General features: G+C 34.3%; 1 long non-coding RNA gene across 6 annotated transcripts in view; it reads left to right on the forward strand.

Moving 5' to 3' along the window:
* Positions 1–14,153, forward strand: part of LOC103007431 (uncharacterized) — a 205,896-nt gene that overhangs the window by 44,214 nt on the left and 147,529 nt on the right. For all 6 annotated transcript variants that reach the window (XR_009005270.1, XR_009005268.1, XR_009005267.1 and 3 more), the window contains exon 3: positions 9,678–9,816. This is a non-coding gene — a long non-coding RNA (uncharacterized LOC103007431). The remainder of the gene's footprint in view (positions 1–9,677; positions 9,817–14,153) is intronic.

Below are 14,153 nucleotides of genomic sequence, written 5' to 3' on the forward strand. Positions count from 1 at the left end.
GGCATTGTATATCAGGCAATAAAGGACAGTGATTCTTTTTTTTTTTAACATCTTTATTGGAGTATAATTGCTTTACAATGGTGTGTTAGTTTCTGCTTTATAACAAAGTGAATCAGCTATACATATACATATATCCCCATATCTCCTCCCTCTTGCATCTCCCTCCCACCCTCCCTATCCCACCTCTCTAGGTGGACACAAAGCATGGAGCTGTTCTCCCTGTGCTATGCGGCTGCTTCCCACTAGCTATCTATTTTACATTTGGTAGTGTATATTAGTCCATGTCACTCTCTCACTTCATTCCAGCTTACCCTTCCCAATCCTTGTGTCCTCAAGTCTATTCTCTAAGTCTGCGTCTTTATTCCTGTCCTGCCCCTAGGTCCTTCAGAACCTTTTTTTTTTTTTTTTAGATTCCATATATATGTCTTAGCATACGGTATTTATTTTTCTCTTTCTGACTTACTTCACTCTGTATGACAGTCTCTAGGTCCATCCACCTCACTAAAAATAACTCAATTTTGTTTCTTTTTATGGCTAAGTAATATTCCATTGTATATATGTGTCACATTTTCTTTATCTATTCATCTGTCAGTGGGCATTTAGGTTGCTTCCATGTCCTGGCTATTGTAAGTAGTGCTGCAATGAACGTTGTGGTACATGACTCTTTTTGAATTATGGTTTTCTCAGGGTATATGTCCAGTAGTGGGATTGCTGGGTCGTATGGTAGTTCTATTTTTACTTTTTTAAAGAACCTCCATACTGTTCTCCATAGTGGCTGTATCAATTTACATTCTCACCAACAGTGCAAGAGGGTTCCGTTTTCTCCACACCCTCTCCAGCATTTATTGATTGTAGATTTTTCGATGATGGCCATTCTGACTGGTGTGAGGTGATATCTCATTGTAGTTTTGATTTGCCTTTCTCTAATGATTAGTGATGTTGAGCATCTTTTCATGTGTTTGTTGGCAATCTAGGACAGTGATTCTTGAGACACTGGAAACAAATGAGGTGAGGCCTACAGTTCTCCAAGTGAATTTCTGGACAGTAAGTCCAAGCCCTTGTGTAGGGAGGAAGAATCCAGGCAGAGCCCAGCAGACTCCTTAAGTAGATGAGATGGAGCTGACCATCTGGGGAGATGAAGGCAGTTAGAGTTCACAGGACAGAGTGTTGGAGAGGAGAGAACTACACAGAAAGAGAACTTCTAAGATAGGCAGAGTCACCCTCTAGTATTCAGCTGATTACTTATCAGCTCATTCATGTAAGGAGATTATCTAGGACAATCCAAAAGGATTAGACAGAGCAATGTCTAAGATTCATACAAGAACTGGAATAGTGCCTGTTCCTACTAGTCAGACTGGAAAAGCTTATGATACATGGGGCTTTAGGTAGAGCACCTAAGAGAGTCTTGGTTCATTAGTAGGAAATAATTAGCCTAAAGGTTGCTCTGGTTCTGCCTAACAAAGCTTAAAAACAAGACATAATGGGATCTGTTTCTAAAAAACTTAGCTGCATTCCAGAACAAATTTCAAGAATATTTATAGTAATACAAAAATATCTAGTGCCCAATAAGGTAAAATTCATAGTGTCTGGCATCTAATAAAAATTATTTGACTTTCAGAAAAGATGGACAATATGACCCATAATAAGTAGAAAAACAATCAATTAAAATATACCTAGAATTTAAACAGATGCTAGAATTAGCAGACAAGGACATCAAAAGTTATAACTGTATATATTTTATATGCTCAAAATGTTTTACAGAGACATAAAAGCTTTAAAAAATACAAACAAACTCCCCCAAACAAAAACTGCAATGTCTGAAATGAAAAATACACTGGATGGGATTAATACTTGACTGGATTTTGAAGAACAAAAGATCAAGAAAATATTGAATTTGAATACACAGCAATATGAACTTTCTGGAGATAAAAAGCAAAAAAATGCACAGAACATCAGTGATTTATGAAACAATTTCAAGAGAACGACTATATGTGTAATTGGAGTCCCCAAAGGAGAAGAGAGAGAGAGTAGGAGACAGGAAGAAAAAATTGAGGAAATAATGGCTGAAAATTTTCCAAATTTTAAGAAAAACTATAAACCCACAGATACAAGAAGCTCAACAAATCTCAAGCACAGAAACATGAAAAAAAATATAACAAGGCATACAGCAATTAAAATAATAATAATCTGCTAGAAAAATCTTTAAAGGATCCAGTGAAAAAAGACATATATACAAATGTCTTAGAACAAAGTCAAGAGTCATAGCAAATTTTTCTTCAAAAAGTATGTAAGAAGACAGCAGAACATCTTTAAAATACTAGGAAAAAACTCTAAAACTAGAATACTATACCAAATAAAAATATCTTTCGAAAAAGAAGGTAAAGTATTTTTTACACATATAAGAGCTGGAAGAATCCAACACCAGAAGAACCACACTAAAAACATATTTTAAAAAGTTCTTCAGGTAGAAAGAAAATGATATCTCTCCATTTATTTAAGTCTTCTTTGCTTTCTTTAATCAGTGTTCTGCAGTTTTCAGCATATGAATATTTCATATATTTTATTATATTTACACCCAATTATTCATATGTGTGGTGCTATTATAAATGACACCAGTTTTTAAAATGTTTAATTTCTAATTTTTCATTGCTAGTATATAGAAATGCAATTGATTTTTGTATGTAGATCTTGTATCCTACAGTCTTGCAGTAATCTGTGGGTATGGTGAATTACATTAATTAATTTTCAAATGGAACTAGAGCTTGCCCCCCAATATTAATGGGCCAGAGAGCAAGGCCAAACAACAGAGTCTGATCCAAGGATGTCAGTCTCAGTCAAGGTTGCTTTTGCCTTATTTTTCTATAGAATCAAGAAATAAACTACATGAAATATAAACCAGATATCAAGAACAAGACAGCATGAGAAAGTATACCCCTCACAAACTCACTTATACCTAAGAGAGCATGCTGTCAGTTCAGGGGTCGTAGCAGTCAGTGTGGATAGACGATCCATAACCATGGGTGATTCCTGTCTTTTATTCTTCTTTATCATTTTTTCATCTGAGAGGGTACTCTTTCAGTTCACTTCAAGTTATTTCATCCTAATGTTTGCATCTGGGTTATCTTTCTTGCTGCAATACAGGTTTACAACCTACACTATTTTGTTGTTCACACTCAGTGCTCCACCACGGAGCCTGCTACTCAAGGTTTCAATACAGGCCTAGCCATGACATACCATAATAAGCTTATGATCAGTATGTGCAAAGAAATTCTGATAATCATACAAAAAGGAGTTAAACAACATTTCAGAAATATATATATTTTCCTGAGGGATGAAAGAAGTGTGTAAATAATCACAAATTTTTAAATGATATATGCACACCAGAAAACTACTAGAGCTCATCAATGAATTCAGTAAAGTTGCAGTATACAAAATTAATATATGGAAATTTGTTGCATTTCTATACACTAACAATGAAATATCAGAAAGAGAAATTAAGAAAACAATCATATTTAACATCACATCAAAAAGAATAAAATACGTAGGAATGAACGTACTTAAGGAGGTAAAAGGCCTATACTCCGAAAACTCTAAGATGCTGACGAAAGAAATTGAGGACAACACAAACAGATGGAAAGATAAAGGGAACACTCCTACATTTTTGGTGAGATGTAAATTGGTGCAGCCACTATGGAGAACAGTTTGGAGGTTCCTTTAAAAACTAAAAATAGAGCTACCATATTATCCAACAATGCCACTCCTGGGCATATATCTGGAAAAGACAAAAACTCTAATTTGAAAAGATACATGCACCACAACGTTCATAGCAGCACTATTTACAATAGCCAAGACATGGAAGCAACCTAAGTGTCCATTGACAGATGAATGGATAAAGAAGATGTGGTATGTATACACAATAGAATATTACTCAGTCATAAAAAAGAATGAATGCCATTTGTAGCAACATGGATGGACCTAGAGATTATCATATTAAATGAAGTAACTCAGACAGAGAAAGATAAATTATATCACTTATAAGGGGAATCTAAAACAGTGATACAAATGACCTTATTTACAAAACAGAAATAGACTGACAGACATAGAAAACAAACTTACAGTTACCAAAGGGTAAGTGCAGGGAGAGATAAATTAGGAGATTGGGATTAACAGATATACACTACTATACATAAAAGAGATAAACAACAAAGGTCCTACTGTATAGCACAAAGAACTATATTCAATATCCTGTAATAAACCATAATGGAAAAGAATATTAAAAAGTTATATATATGTACTTCCCTGGTGTCGCAGTGGTTAAGAATCTGCCTGCAAATGCAGGGGACACGGGTTCCATCCCTGGTCCGGGAAAATCCCCCATGCCGTGGAGCAACTAAGCCCGTGCACCACAACTACTGAGCCCACGTGCTGCAACTATTGAAACCCACATGCCTAGAGCCTGTGCTCTGCAACAAGAGAAGCCACCGCAATGAGAAGCCCGCGCACCGCGATGAAGATAGCCCTGGCTCACGGCAACTAGAGAAAGCCCGCGAGCAGCAATGAAGACCCAACGCAGCGGAAAAAAAAATGTATATATATATATAAATTACTTTGCTGTATACCTGAATCTAACACAACATTGTAAATCAACTATACTTCAGTTTAAAAATGTTATATGCAATAAACATGATATAAGTTGAAAAGAGAAAAAACTGGAAAAACTGGAGCAATTTTTCCTGGAAAAGGATATTATAATAATTGTCTTTAAATATTGAGAGGACTGCTGCATAGGAGAAAGAATTAATTTTGTTATATTTAAGTAGAAAACTAAGACTAATGGGTGGAAATATTAAGAAAGGGAGATTTAAAAGTCAATGTAAGGAATAAAAGTAGGCCAATAAAAGTTGGCCAATTAAAGTAGGCCAACAAAAAATATTTTTAGAAGGGAGAAAACACTACCTTGGAGACAGAAACATTTAAATCTCTTTCAGACTGAAGAAGCACAAGGACTTTATGTCCAAACAAGCATTTTGAAAAATCTCAGTCCTGTTCATGAAGAAAAATTCTATAAAACCCCACTTAATTAGAATATTAGGATCAGGCTATTTTGTGTCTCTGAGAATAATGGAGATGTACTCTCTCTTCTTGTCCTTTCGTAGTATTTCAGAATGTTTGTTCAAAGAATAGCTGTTTACAAAAATTAGCATATTGCTTTTCTGTCCCTTGTAAATTAGCATCCCTAAGTGGCTAAAAGATTTTTCTAGGCTTCCAAGGGTCTCTATAGCATTCATCAGAGTAACTGAAGCTGAATACATTTTTTTGCTTGCACAAATTTGTTGCTAAGAAGAAAATTTGGTACATCTACTTATGTAATGCTGCTTATCCTTCTCCCTAGGAAACACCCCAATTTTCACAATGTTCGAGATCCCCAAACTTAGCCAAAGCATGCTTTGTGTTTCTTTCGGGATACTGGGCAACAGGGTAGTCTATGGGATAAAAAAAATTCATTACCTCTGTCATTAGAAGACTGAACCTAAACAAAAGCCCTTTAAAAATAAGCAATGTCTGTCATGAAGTGTTTAATGGTGCCAGTTTCAAATAAGTCTTTATTTTAAAGGACATGAATTGTATTTTCCGCTAATCTAGGGTGCTGATAAAACTTATATTCAAGAATTCAGAATATTTAGAAATGTCATCTCAAATGAGATTCTTAAACTACCACTATACCGACTTTGCTACAAATGTAGGTCCTTCAAATTTTGTGACAGGCTTAATAGAGTATGTATTTCTGGTCTCCTTAGCCATCCTATTTGTTCTTGGGTCTGGAACTGACACTTCCAGGTGGAGTTCACCCATGACAAGCTACAGGTCATCATCTAGCTTGCCTCTGCTTTCTTCTGGCATAGTCATGATGGGATTACAGACATCTTCTGTTTCTTTCTGTTAGCACTTTTATCTTCCTGAACAGCAGTCTGATTCCTAGCCAGCCAATTGGATAATAGTGCTTTTTTGGTCTTTATTATTGATCGTAACTTAGTACTTTCTCATCTCTAACATGAATTTTTTTGTGGAAAGATTTATGTCAGTTTCTAAGAAGAGACCTTGAACTCCCTGCTTTGTATTTCTCAGACTCTTAAACCATGAGTTTAATATCTTCTTTGTTACAAATTATTTTAATGTTGTCATTTTTCCTATACTTATCTAAGCAGCATACATTTAAAAAATGCTATTAGCATTAATGTAAAAAATTAATTTGTGTGTCTGTGAATTCAAGTTTGTCAACAAGTTCTTATCCGTGTTTAATGCCTTCTTACATTCATAAATCTGAATTAAGGCATTAGGCTAGTTAACTGAGTTAGTAGTATATATTTGTGTGTGTTGGGGGGTGGAGGGGATTGATATTTTATGCCTAGTCTAGTAGTTATTATGTCACCATCAGCCCCAATATCAGAGAACATTAAGTAAGTATGACATCCAAGGTGTACCAAGAGGTAAAGCTAGTCTTCTTGTTCTTCCTGACATTCTTTGGGTTCTTGAGCTTGAACTTGGCAACCAAATGATTGATCTTTGATTTGTCAAACTCTTCTCCACCAAAATGGGTCTCCGGGTTTAGACTTGACTTCAAAGTTTCCATTTTGAATAGGGAACTTGGTAATATCAAAAAAGTCTCTTCCAAGGACGAAATCATTATTTGACTCTATACAGCAATATTCTTGTCCAAAGAATAAGAACTAGCACAACGAGTTGGCCCTTTCCTGATTCAAGGTCTTATTAAATAAAAGATCGCTTTCTTTTCTCTGTAAAGGAAAAAAACAATTTTAGTATAAATCATAAATTACAAGGAGGTGTGCTTCAATATTTAAAGTGGAATGAATGATATAAAATTTTAAATTGTGAAGAATTAGGATTGATTCTTTTTCATGGTATAATTTTGACCCTCCCAAGTGTTTAATGGTCATGTAATTAAACAGTTTTTCTGCTTTCCCTTACTTATCCGCATTTGGATTAATGTGGATAATCCAAATCAGTATCTGTATCTGGATACTGACCAAGTTCTTTATTTTCTAGCTCTAAATTTTCCTATATACAGATCCAATGCCTTAGTAATAAGAAATTAAATGTTAAATGGAAACTCAATTGAAGGTCATTTTGTCTTGTTCCATTACAGCAGAACCACAAAATAACCACACTTAGTGAGATCTGACTTTCCGTATAATTTTCTACCCAATGATATAATATCTTTATAATTTACTTCTTTTCTGAGCCAGTTTCTTTATTAGCAAAATGTCTATTTGGCAGTAATATTTTTGTCCTTTTTAAAATGTGGGGAAAAAACCCCTCCACCTGCATTTCAATTATCAGTGGATTTAGAGTTTTGGTCTTTGTTTGACTCACCTACTATTTGTCCTACTAAGAGACCTTAGCAGGTGTAGGGAAATGTAGTGGATTTTGAAGGACATGCAGATAGAAAAAGGAAAAAATACCAAATTCAAGGACAATAGGTGAACTATCACCCAACTTTCTCACGGTGGTAATTTATTACATCCGGAAATGCTGGGCTCTTCAATTTTTTTATTTCATTGTGGAAATTGTGAGGAGAGAACAGGATATAATATGCCAGAAGTATGTCAAAAAAAATGAGATGAAAACAGAAAATAATGAGACAAACTCTTTTCATTTTCTGCATGAAACAGCAAAGGAAGATGTGTCTTTTCATTTTGTCCAGATGTCATATCCATTATTTCCTTTTGGAAGTTTTTTCAAAAAAATCTGGATTCTTTGCTCTGGACTTCTTTGTAGCAATGAGTGTTACAGTTAAGGTTTTTGATACCTATTGGGGATTATCAATGTCAACAAGATTTGAGGACCAGAAATTGTAGGCAGTAAACAATGAATTGATATGAGAAAATTGTGAAAAGTATAATGTTTTGTACAATGTAAATTATTGCATCTATTATTAGTGATAACATTAAATGCCTTTTGTAATTTACTTGAATGTTATGATTTATTTTTATTATTTTCATGTTTGTAAGAGTTTACATTTAAGGGAAGTGCTAAGGTGTTCAATCTTTCTAACATTTTATTAAATATTAAAATTGGGGTTTTTTTGGATGTAATTTTATTTACTCCTTAGCTGATTTGATGCTTGAACCTGAATTATATTCACCCAGGTACAAGTGAGGGGAAAATTGGGATAGGGATTTATTTTCCCTCATGTTTAACTGGTTTTTTGTACTGTCTTGAAATATACATGCTACTTTTCTGGCATTTAATCATTACTGCATAGCTCAATACACATTTTTTTTTAGAAATCTGGCCTATTTATTTTCAAAGAAGATTGTGTTTTTGAAATATTTTGAACATTTGAATCCTTGAGATCAGATTACATGTGAACAGGAATAATAATAGTAAAAAAATACAGAGGAGCAATGACACAGTAATATAGACAAAATTTGTATTTGGTTTTGAGTTATGTTTTGAGCTAGAGTTGAACAATGTCATAATTGATATTCTATGAACTAAAGTACTTCCAACAAAATAATGTATCAAGATGTGTTAGAAACAGCTTAATTCCCAGTTCAATATCTTATTATTTATAATTTTGTGGGGAATGCTTAAATTGGTTGCATTTGTGAACTTAATTTAAAATGTTGTCTCTTTGCTCCCTCTCATCTTACTATTATATCATATCATTTTGTGTTTCTTTGGGACTAGGAAAATAAATGTTTATAATTTTTAAAAGATGTAGTTTAGCAACTAAACTGCTGGCTAAATGTAGAACAAGTAGATACAGATAAGGTTAATATCTATAAGAACCATTGCAAAGAGAAGAGATAATCACCTAGTAGGAAAAACTTGGAATATATAGTCAAGAGATCTGGATTTACCCATGGATTTACAACTAATTTTCTATTTCTTCTTTTTCCAATTAACCTCTCTGAGTCTTAGTTTTCTTATCTGCAAAATGTGGCTTAGAACTTCTATTACGTCAAATGTTTGCAAAAGGAAGTGAGACATCAACTACAATGCAACAGCCACAATAAAAAGATAACCTTTTCCATAGGTAGCTTACTGGGTTGTTGTATGAATCAAGTTAATAATATAGAGCTTTATAAACTCTAAACTAAACAAATACTATTTTTAACAAAACAATAACTGGGTAATGCTGAGAGAGAGCACTGAACGTTAGTTTGGACTGTAAACTCCAGTGAAGAGAATTGTGACTATAAGCTTGTGCTTGTCGAGGTACAATGAGGAGGATTTGGTGAGAGAATGAGAGAACTATTTAGACAAGACAGGGTTGGGTACAACTGGATACCATTTTTTAGGGTTAGTCTTTGATTTATACCAGCATAATCATGTACTTCAAAAATTGAAAACTTTTTGCATAAACATGACAATTTTATTTGCCTTATCTTTACAAGGGAGATACATTACAACCTAAATGACAGATGAAGAAATGGAGAGACCCAGTGGTTAAATGCCTTAGCCAAGGTCATAAAACTAAGGAATGTCAGGGCCAGTATCAAACCCTGGGATTCTTAACTCCTAAGGTGGTGTGGTTTCTGCCACATTGTCAGTGATGGTTTGGATATGGGATGATGAAGTAATGAATATGGATAAAAGTTTAAAATGCTTGGACCCAATATCTGTTTTTTGAATCCATCATTTTCTGCCAGGAGAGTGCTGAAGCCAGGAAACTGCTCCCTCAGTGAGAATTAGAGGAAGAAACCACTTGAATCACATATGAAACATTCAGCCCAATCAAAGCAACCTTCAAGAGCTGAAAAGTAACCACAGCTTTGAGAGTCCATGTAAGTAAGCCAATAAATCATATTTATTAAATGTCTCATTAAAGTGACATTGAGATCTAGTCCTCTGCCTACATGATTTCAAAGTTGCCAAGTTTAAAGATGGTAACAAATAGCAAAATACCCGGAACTTCTAGGAAGGACAAGGGAAGCAGACGAACCACTCTTTCCCTGGGGAAAAAAAAGTGCCATTGATATATTTATGCAGTTAAATCCTATCAGGAAGATATGACAAAGAAAATTCTTGGATAATGACAGAGATTTTGAGGTTCCTAAAATATGTACTATTTCAGGAAATATTTAATGTCATAGCATCATTGCTTAACAGAATAATTTGGACACCTTTAGAGAGTGTTTCTGTGATTTGATCTGCTTATTAAAATACTTGTATTTGAAGGGTTTAGGTTTATTTTATACTTTTTATCTTTTCCCTTTCTCATGTTATTTTCATATGTAGATATCCTTTGAACATTTATTGACCATGTTTTAGTAACTATGAGTACATCAATTTATCACATTACAATTTATACTTGATAATTATTTATATAAAAAAGAATCACTTACTTAGCATAGAAAATAACTAATTTCACTTAAATGAGGTTTTGAAATAAATTATGGTGGGTAGAAGAGGATCCAGGTCCATAGGCTCTGCTTCTTATGGTAGTATTTTGTAGATATGTAGTAGAATCTCAATAAATGTTACCTGAATCATTGAAAAAATAGATGGGATTATCTCTGAGCCTTAGTTTCCTCACATATAAAAGGAAGATAAAAATACCTATGATAATGTTGTTTTTAATGAGGAAATTTATATCTAATTTCTATTGTAGTGACTGGAACACAATAGCTGCTTAAAAATCATAGGTGTTACATAAATATGTTTCCTCTCCCACTTCCTGTTCTTTTTCCTTTGATTCATTTTAGGTGGAAATCTTTCTAAATTGTTGCCCATACTTTTCAGAAAATAAAGGTATCTAAAGTAATTTTAATGAAGACTAAGAGCATAGTAATAACGAGCATTAATTGAGTTTTACTATGTCCTAAGAGCCATAGGAATTATTATTCTCTTCTTAAATATGAGGAAATCAAAGCTCAGATAGGAAAAACAATATCCCCCAAGCCATGTAGTCATTAAAAGAAGGAGTCAGAGTTTGAATCTAAGCTTTTGGACTGCCAAATTTCTGTTCTTAGCCCTAATGCCATACTGTCATGGTTATGAATAGTGATTCTCATATTGGGCTTGAATACAGGGAAACAGTTAGAAATTACTAATGCTTGTTTGTCCTACACTGAATATTCTAAGTAGACTAATACTAATGTGCTTTTAAAAGTTCAGGCTGTTTTTGATGATTTTTTGTTCTTATGCCTATTAACTTAAGTCATTTTTTCCTTCATAGTCCAGGAGAGAGAGTGCTTTTATTTCACTGCACTGCTGTTTTGTAGGTTGAGAAATCATATAACAATATGTTTAAGAATCTGGATAAGACAAAAGTAAATATGCCTGAGGTCTTCTTCTTTTACTAAAAGATATAAAATTTAGTGTGTGAACTTCTGAGGTGAACTCATTACTAATCCAACTAATGCTTATTAAGTGTTGGGCATTAGGTGGCACACAAAAATGGGAAAGACTTGTCCCTTACCCATAGACTTTACAATGAAGTCATACAAGGTACAATATTATATACAGATAAAAAGCTACAAGGTAGGTTGTATGTTTAAATCGGAGAATACTCATTTTTAAGTTGGGGAGAAGACAATATAAAAATTGTGAACATACCTGGAGCAGAGAGTATCAGTAGATTTTCCTTAAGTTGAATTGAACTCTTTAAGTTGAATTCCAAGATCCTAAAGGTCTTAATGAATATAAAGAGCAAATAATAAAGGGCAGCAAATACATGGACAAAAATTAAACAGTAGGAAAGCTTATATTCTGAATAATGTCTTCTGAATAAGTGTATTTTAACTAAATTCTTGAGTTGGAATATAAAGATGGAATGAGTTGTTTTTGTGTGTACCCCTTCCCTTGCCCAACACCTGTTCCATTTCTGTGCTGCACTGAAATTGACTGGTAGCTATTTCTGTAGCATTTATTAGTATGGAAGATTATATTTTCCAAAAATGGCTGCAACAGTATTTGCCATCACATATGCTCTTCAGCAAAGCAACAATAGAACATATTTCTGGACAGCAGAAAGCAGATGGAAGTGAATGTATGATTAAACAGAGCAAAAGAAATTATGGTCCAGATCACTCTATGTAAGGGCTGCAGGGGAGGGAGGAGCCAATCTCTCAGTGAAAATCTTGGGGGTAAGGAGTAGAGTTGAAATCAGGAGCATGGAAGATATCTCTTATAAAATTGCTCCTTCTGGTCTTACCCCTCCCACCTGCACATGCCTATGTGCCAAACAAGCAGCTGGGATTTACCCACATGCAAAAAAATTCAGCAAAGGGCTTTCTCTAGAACAATTGAAAAATTTTTCTGAGAAAGAACTAAGGTTGCCTGAGGTGGATTTTAGTGTCTAGAGAAAACCCTATTTATGTTGACATCTGGGGACCTAAACCTCCAGGTAGACTTCTTATCTGTACTCTCCAACTTGAAACTTGCCCGTTGACAAGCTCTACCCAATGACTCAGATCGCTGTCTTCCTTCCCTTTCAAATGCATAAATGCAACAGCAGAGGAAACCACCCAACCACCTTGAATCATCAGCCTATTCATTTATTATTAAAAGTAAAGGGACCTCTAGATGTCATTAGACATGTGAGTATAACCAGCGGCAAAGAAGAGAAAGATCATAATTAACAAAACAACAAAACCCAGGGCAAGCAGAGATAATTTGGGAAAGGAAGAGAATATGAAAAATGATAATTTCTATATTTAGGGAAATTCAAAAGTTATTATATTCCCATAAACAGAAGAAAATAATTTAAAAAATGAATGATCAGAGAAAACAGGAGGTTTTGGATATTTAAAAAAGAGAATTGTCAAAATATGGTTTAATGAAAGAGCTAGAAGGTGAAATCGATCAAGCCTTCTAATATGTAGGAAGAAAAAAAAGATAGAAAATATGAAAAAATGATAAGAGAAATAGCGGATTCCTCCAAAAGGCCCAATTTCTGAACATCTCACTGTATAGGAGTCTCAAAAGAGAGAACAGAATATGTGAAAGGGAGCAAATAATCACATAAATAATAAAAGCAACATTTCCCAAAGCTGAAAAAGGAAATTTCTTCTGACTAGAAATGCTTACCTTAGCCTGACCAGGATACATGAAAATTACATCCTTATGAAATTTCCACATACAAAGTGTAAAGACAAGATTCCGAAATTTACCAGAAAGTTGATGAGGAGAGTATAAGAATATAAAGAATAGGAGGAGAATATATGAATATAAAGAATAGGAGGAGAATATAGAGGCAAAGAAGGAGGAGGAACCCTGCTTTCACTCAGTGGGGTGGGAGTAGAGCGGTGGTGAAAAAACAGTAGATGCTTCTGAAGTTCTGAGGGAAAAAGGTTTTGAATTTATGATTTTATACTCAGCTAAAATTGTCAGCTAAAAAGTCCAACTAGAAATATTTTCAAACATGCAAAGATTGAGAAGTCTTACCATCTATGCATTTTTTTTCCTTGAGAAATTGTTTACGGTGTTACTTTAGTAGCGTGTGGGAGAAAACCATGAAAGTGGAAGATCTGAGATCCAAGAAAGCATCCAACTCAGGAATCAGGGAAGGGAAGTGTTTGCATGTAAGCTGTGCAGATAATCTAGAACATAACTGGTTCAGGTTGGAGGAGGGGACTGGTGTGCTCAGGGAGAGTATGTGTCCAGGAAAAAAAAGAAAGATTCCATGCAGTAAATGACCAGATTAAGACAATGGAAAACTCTAGAATATTGTGAACACAGGCTATTCTTTTGCCAAAAGGGAAGAGAGCTGAAACTCTAAGGGGAAAAAAATTATATGAATCTGTCATGATTAAAATATTAAGCAAAGTAGACTGCGGTATAAAGTATTAGAAAATAGAGTTGATTTTGATGCTAGCAACATTTCTCTTTCAGTGACACAGGGTATAGGACACTGGACCTGTGAAGAGGAAATATAATTCTAGCACACAGTTTTGAAATATAAATGATTCATAGGCACAATAACAAAGCACTGTATTTAGGGGTTCAGTTATTAGAATTAACCAATAGAAAAACATGCGGACCATTTTTCACTATCTTTACTCTGCGAGTTTCTAGCACCGTGACATGTCATATGACAGATTTATTGAACTAATTGAGCAATGACATCATGACCAAAATGAAAAAAAAATCAAATGTATCAAAAAAGGCTTTTTTGTTTTAAC

This window comes from Balaenoptera acutorostrata, chromosome 14 (genome assembly GCF_949987535.1).
Source record: "Balaenoptera acutorostrata chromosome 14, mBalAcu1.1, whole genome shotgun sequence".
NCBI lineage: Eukaryota > Metazoa > Chordata > Mammalia > Artiodactyla > Balaenopteridae > Balaenoptera > Balaenoptera acutorostrata.